Source organism: Psammomys obesus, unplaced genomic scaffold (genome assembly GCF_907164565.1).
Source record: "Psammomys obesus unplaced genomic scaffold, mPsaObe1.curated_primary_1811, whole genome shotgun sequence".
Taxonomy (NCBI): domain Eukaryota; kingdom Metazoa; phylum Chordata; class Mammalia; order Rodentia; family Muridae; genus Psammomys; species Psammomys obesus.
In genome coordinates, this window is record NW_026585742.1 from 12,774,733 (window position 1) to 12,782,505 (window position 7,773).

A 7,773-nucleotide genomic window follows, 5' to 3' on the forward strand; every position below is an offset into this window, starting at 1 on the left:
TCTCAGAAGCATCTGCTTAGTTGATCCATTTGAAGAGACAGGGAGCAATCATGTCAGCCTCCAGCAAGTACAGATTTCAACTTGCAGTCCATAGATAATCTCAGGATAGAGTCAACCAGGTGAAAATCTGATGAAACAAATTCAGAATAGATAGATATGTTAAATTTTGTCTAATGATTAGGGAAAGTGAGGAATCCCAAGACCAAGGGAAAAAACTCATCAATTGAATATAGGAGAACAAAGCATTTATTATCTCATAAGGATTATACACATGAAAAAAACTCAGAAAAGCAAACTACATTCTGAGAGTAACAGGTAAAATTGCCTCCAACAGAATGAGTCTCAGTTCTTCTTAGCTGTTTGTGTTGTAACCTTTATAAATAACTTAAGTGTGTCCATGGTCTGAAACTCTAACACTTTTCTTGTGGACACAGCTCTTGGTAATAAGCTACCAATGGAGCTGGCCACTTTTTTTACACTCAGCATTTACTTTCAGCCCCCATCTCCATGTCATACTGGAAAGTTAAGCAGAAATACATTAATGGCTTTACTGATAAACCCTGGTTACTTGGGCTTTCCTTAACAAAGCAACTAGAAGGAATAGACTTAAGATATTCCTAAATAGTCATCAAACTTAAAGTTTACCTCAGAAATGGCTGATATTAAGAATACCATAGTAAAGGCTATGGATTTTGGATCAGATATACACATTAAATAGATGTTTTTAGCATGATAAAAAGCACCTTTAAGTCTACTTCCAGAAGACAACCAAGGGAAATTAAAATCTCAAACTTGTGACTGGATAATAAACAGTCAGTGCTCCATCAACTTATCAGAACTCTATTGATCAATGTCAAAACTCTGAACTTCTGAAATTTTATAACAACATAAACAAAACAATAGCAGAGAGGGGGGAAGAATCTGAAATATCTTGCATTTTTAATATGCCTTAAATCATTTTCATATGTCATTACAACTCACATTCACATTCCTTAAAACATATACTTTGACCCCCCAATCTTTCTTGCATTTATCAACCCTAAAACATTTTCCCAGACCATGAAACAACACTTTCAAGATTCTCACAATCTAAACTAAGACCCTGCATAAGCTCCAGATATTTCTGTCCAAGTATTCACCATAAGACACAGGCAACTAACATGAAGCTTGTGAGCAAGGCAAACCTGTATGTCTTTCTGAATAAAAGATCTAGTACCTAGTAGATCCAACTAGCTAATGAACTGAACAATGAGCTAACAGTGGATCTAATTGTCTGTTCTTTAGCTGCAAATTTACTACTAGCCTAGCCTAGCCATCAATCTGATCAGAGATCTAAGAAGGATAAATATAAGCCAAATAAATGTACCAATCAAAATGACAGTGCTGACTAGTCACTTGATCATCTAGGCAGCATCCCTGGCTCCTGTGGTCTCATAGCACCATGAGCAGAGGCAGGCCAGCCATCAGAAACAGAAGATGAGAAACTGCTTCTGTGGAAAAAGAACACAAGAGATTGACCTCACTTTGTCTCCAGCAATGTGAAACAATGACTCTCCAGGTGTCCACAGCTTTGTCCATAATTTAGGCTGGGCCCTACCAGTGGGCCAGTTGGGGCAGTCTCAGTCAGTGGTTAGCATACCACACACAGTCCAGAGTCACAGTCATCTGTCATTGTGCCCATTGGAGACCTTGGGGGAGCTACAGCCAGGATTTGGGACTCTCTGTCATAATTAGCTTACATATATTAAAATGCCATATTCATCAGATCTCCAACAAGCTTAAGAACCAGCATATCTGAGTCACTCTTTGTCTATCTTCATCATCTGCTCTAAACTGCATCCCATAAAACAGAAGGCTATCATCTCTAATTCTGTCATATTCCTTAGATGCGTGTTTCAGGACTATATTTCAAGTAGATCTACATAGGCAAACTTCATAGTTACCCATCCTAGGCTTAATCTTAAAAACCAATAAAAGAATAGGTAAAGCTCAACAGTGTAACCAACTGCAGTCGTTAGCATAACTTTAAATATCTTTCCAAACCAGAATGAAAGCAAAACTTTCAGTTGGATACAGTTTGTAGAGTGGTTAGCAAATCTTGATGATACTACCACGTTGCATTAAAACTGAACAGCAAAAAGCTTAAAGGACAAAAGTTGCACTTAGCATTAATCAGAGAACTGAAAACAGCTGGCAGCCCTAAAGAAAGATAGCAGCAAAACCATTCACCCTCTTTATCTCTGTACCAACATGGCAGCTAGCCACATGTTGCCACAGGCTGTGGCTGACAACATAAAACATAACCATTAGGTGATGGCATTGCTACCTTCCTCAGTACAGCAAGCTCTGTGGAACATTCATAATTCCCCATAATCAAAAGTTCTAATATGGTAAATAAGTTTTGGGACCAACTACATAACAGAACAATTTTAAGCTGTACAAACTATTCTGTCCACACCAAACCTATCAGCCAGAATTCTCCTCCCTTTAAAGAACATAAGAAAACATTTGCATTGAAGAATCGCCAGCCTTTTAAATGAACAACAACATATTTCACAGTTCTTTCTCAAATCATATTTGCAGGTATGAAGAACCAATGCAAATACAGTTCATATGTCCTCTGGCTTTCCATATATACACTGACCTTTCCTAACATTCTATATACCTTCAGGTTAGGTTCCCTAGCTCTGTTCTTCCGGTTTAACCAGACATTCTTTAGACAAGCTATTCTTTTCTTTAATACCCCAGTCTCTTGCTTTCTCTCTTGCTTTTAAGACAACATAAAAACTCCCATCAAAATCTTTTCTGTCCTGACATGATACTGCTGGAGCCCAGCATGGGCTTATTCCATGATTTATTTTTATAGTCAAAGCAAAAACAAGTCATATCAATACAAAAAAAAAAGTTCTGGAACTGCCAAACTTTTCTAAAATTACTTCCCTGTAGCAGACTTGGGCCAAGGTCAGACAAACAAGCTTCAAAGAACTTGAAACAAGTTTTAAGGAAGTTGGAGAAACTTCCTCTTTTCTGTCTCAAGGTGAAGGCCTGGGTGAAAACATGTTTTTTGATAAACAAAGCAGCTTGACAAACAAGCAGTTCTCCAAGAGCTACACTGTAAAAAATGCAATTTTCTCAATTGGCTAAAACACATTATCTTGGTTTCACATGTTAAAATTAATAAAGTAAATACCAAAGTTTTTTGTCCTCCCCAAAAGGATTGAGAAACTGTTCCAAATTCTTTGTTAGACTGCCCAAGGTCATTGTTTAAAATGTCTGATAAACTTTAAAATGTTTCATCGCCATAAACATTTAAACTTTCTCCAAAACCTGTTTTTGCAATATCAAAATAAAGTACCCTCTTTAGGAGTGAAATCACAAAGCATAACCATAATTTTGAAAGTAAAAAAAAAAAAAAAAACAAATTTTACCAGTGTAAACAATCCAGTCTCTAAAATCAGTATCAATTTAAAATGAGCCTTGTCTTCTCAGTCTGAAAGGAACCAAAATTCATTTTGACTAAGTGGTTCTGTAATCTTTTTTTTTTCTTTCCCTGACCCATACCACGTGGTAATCTCAAGATGGTGGGGTCACATCACATGGCATGGCCAGCCACATGGTTGCTTTTTAAACACATGCATTTATAGGTCTTATAAACACAGCACACACATATATATTCTAAACAAGAGTTTGAATTTAACCTTCAAACATGTCCAATAAATCTACAACCAAGACATACAGAGCATATTAACTATTTAAGAACAGTCAAAAACAGACATGCAATGGCCATACATACATTCAAACAGACAAAACTGTCCTTACTGGACCAAAACTGATTCCTCTGAGGCAGGCACGACATCCACCCAGAAGAGGCTAAAACCGATCATTGATGAAACCAGGGACATCACCCTGAACTTCGGCAGCTGTGATCGCCTGTATGTCTTCTTTGATCACGTCATGCAACCCAGATACAGACACCCCGAGCCCCGAGAAATTTTCAGGATAGAGGACAGAAAGTGCATGCACACATAGACATTGAACAGAGACATTTAGACTCTTACTGCCAGCATAAAAACCTCTGGCTCATGTTCCTGGATTCTTGGGGTCCTAGGACAAGCCCCCAAAAAGTTACACCCAGTTCATGAACCCCAAAAGGCCAGGAATAGACTCCGATGTAAATACATGAGGTTGTTTTTTTAATTGTATATGGGTTCAAACACAGGATGCAAACTTCCTGTGGAAACAAGAGAGGAATGCGGCCCCACAGTGGAGGGGAGCAAGGTTTTTATGGGGCAAAACCAAAGAAGGGACTTACATGCTTTGATATTACATGATTGGGTAGGTGAAATTGACTTTTGAAATGATTGGTCCACTTTAGGCGCCAAGATTACAAACAGTTCTGGCCTGGTCATGTGAGCCGATTTCCTAGCAACTGTATCTCTAGTGGGCAGGAAAAGAACGCAGTAAGGCTAGCTCTTCCCTTCAAGGCATTAAGGCTAGTCCTTCCCCGAAGGTGGCTAGACATATCTCCATTTGCTAGCCTTAGTTCAGGCTTGTGCTTAAAACTTTAAAATAATAAACACTGATTTTTAGTCCTTTGGTCTCTCACCATTAAATCATTGATAACCAAGTTATAATCTGTGTTACAATGAGGATTAGATATACAGGAAAGGAATAGGGAAAGAGATATATCTCCCTTGGGAAATAGAATAGGTACTTATAGATGATGGGAAGGGGAGAGACTGTAATGGGAGAATCAAACAGGGGCACAGATGTTGGGAAGGGACTGGAAGGGGGACATCTAATACCAGGTATTATTTGTGGAGCTGTATGTAATCCTAATATAGAAGCTTCCAAAAATATATACAAATATGAAGATCATCTAAAGGAAGTCACAAATAATTGTTGAGATGGGGCCCCAACTGGACATCTTTTATCATCAAGGGAAGTTTCCAGTACTAAAAATGGGTTAAATCTAATCAAGGTGTTGGCCAGGATCCCTTTGGTAACCTCCAAACAAGAATCAGGCTACTGCCAAGACTATTAGTTGCTCTCCACAACCTGATAGTAAGACCGTATTGCTGAAGACAACACCTATGCAATTCACTGAACATGAAGAAATTGAGCTGGTACCTACCTAGAACTTTCACTGCTATGGACTACTGTTCATGACACTGGAAGATACTCTGCATGATACTAGAAAAGTAAACACTGACACAGCCATAAACCCTTGGCTATACAATGGTGACCTGCCTATAAGATTTGCTGGTGCAGTAGTGTCACAAAAATTATGGAAGTGACCAACTAATATCTGATTAGATTTAAGGCCCATGAGAAGTAACTTATACCCATTACTGCTTGGGTAGCCAAGGACCTCATACTAGATCATCCAGGAACATAAGAAAATCCAAATACTACTACTGTTCTGCTAAAGGAACATAGTACTATAATAGCTCATTCTATACTCATGCTATGCTCACAAATCAGTGCCTTGCTAAGAAACTTCCTCCTTCAGCAAATGGGAACAAATACAGAGACCCATGCCCAGTCAATGTGCACAGAGTCCTTGGACCACTCCACCTTAAATGAGATATCTCCAGTAAATCCCTCCCCTAAGAGCTCAGGGGCAGAGTCTAAGAACCAAAGTGGATGAAGCACACCAGGTAAAGAAGGCCTTCAAAACACAGAAGGACCAATGCACATATGAATGCAGCGACTGTGGAAGCATTCACAGGGCCTACCTGGGTCTGGACCAGATGTGATCCTACAACTGAGAAGTTGACACATACCTAGATCCCTAAGATAGAAGCTTAGGGCCAACTGAAAACCATTGCCTGACTTTTGATCACTTTCCTCTGAAGGGTTACCTCACCTGGCCACATGGGAAGAGGATGCACTCAGTCCTGATACAACTTGATATACAGGGGTGGGTGGGTATGGGTGTCTCCCCTTCCTCTGAGGAGCAGGCAAGGGGGAGAGGGAAAACAACGAGAAAGGGTGGCACCAGGAGAGGAGGGAGAGAGCTACAACCATGCTGAAAAAAGAATGAATGAATAAATAAATAAATAAATAAATAAATAAATAAATAAATAAATAATAACAACAACAACAAACTTAGTTTTCTCCAAGGTAGTATCATTGGGAGCAACAAACCACACTTAAGGGTAGGCCCCATGTCCAGCAATAGATGGGCAACACAAAAACTCAAGTGCATCTTTGTAGGTTGTCAGGGCTTTTTAGTTCCTTTGTGTTCATTGTAGATTCTGATTTCATGCTTTTTATGGTACTCTTTGTGTGAACATGTGTTTCCCTATATCTATATGTATTCCTCATGCTTTTGGTTTGATCTTTTATTTATAATGACATACATTTCAACCATTTTTAAACGATAGCTACTTCTTGAAAATTAAGCCTGGCAATTTATGAAATACAAAAGTGTGTATCCGGTACTCAATTCAAGAGTACCTCAGCCATGAGATAAACCCATCTTTCCCAAAAGTGACCTGTCTCGGCTTTGAAGATCCTCTGGTGTTAGCTTTCTCTCTCATAGCTCTGGGCTTCTCTGTCATCACAACTGTGGTTTTGGATTGTTTTGTGACGTACTAAGACACACACATAGTCAAGGGTAATACGAGAACTCTAAGCTGTATTTTGATTATTTTCTTCTGTTGCTTCCTCTATTTATTCATTGGATAATCAGTAGCTGTCTGTATGACCCAGTAACATTTGGACTTGTATTCACTATGGCTCTTTCCATTATTCATTTGGGTGTGTGTGTGTGAATATTACTATAACTTAGTTTACAATAGTTAATACACAATTATAGCTTCTAAAACCAGCAGCAACACTGAAGTGGTTGCTACTATTAATCGCCTGTCATCTTCAGTTGCTCTTTGATTCAACTTGTTATCTGTGGAGTTTGGTGGGATTATCTTCCCTGTTTTGACAGAGTTGCACACTCTCAATCAGACAACCTACCTCATGATATAATGAGAATTCCTACAAAGGAGCTATGTCTACGAATTCCGATTTGACTGATTACAACTGTAGTGATGTGGAGATGTTGGTATGTCCAAAGCCTAATAATAATTTATCTTGGGCTGTTTTTAGCCCCTTCTAGCCATTCCTGGCCAGCCTCTTTGTTGGACCTAATGTTCTATGACTGATAAATACCTTTAGGAATGTGTTAATCAGAACACAAGCTTCTATCAGGCCCAATGTAAAGAGTTTTCTTGATAGCATCTGAGACCCATAGCTGAGTTTTGTTTTGCCATAACCCACTTCTCTAATATCTAACTAAATAGCATTTATGACTGTTCTGATACTATAATTGCTCATGGAACTGCTTCCACATAGGAATGTGGAATCTGGAGTGACCCAAATCTATGTTTCCAGGCCATGGTCTCTCATATTTGGCTCCAGAATAAATTCTTATTCCTCTTGCGGAGACCGATGTTCCTGTGTTGGCAATCATCACATCCATCTAGGGCCAAACTATTGCTTTCATACCATTCCTCGGATACCCAGTAGCCCTGTCCCTGGGTAGCGTCCACTGAGACCTTCCTAACAGATTAAAAAATGCCAAGCTCCTGACATTCTGCATGCTGGAATTTTGCAGTGTCTGGGCCACCTTCCTAACTGTCTGCTATGGAACCAAGGGCAAGGTCATGGTAGCTATGGAGTATCTCCATGCTCCAGTGCAGGACTTAAGAGTAGGATGAACCTTTGTTTCAAACTGCTACATTATACTCATGACCAAAACTCTTGGAAAGGCTG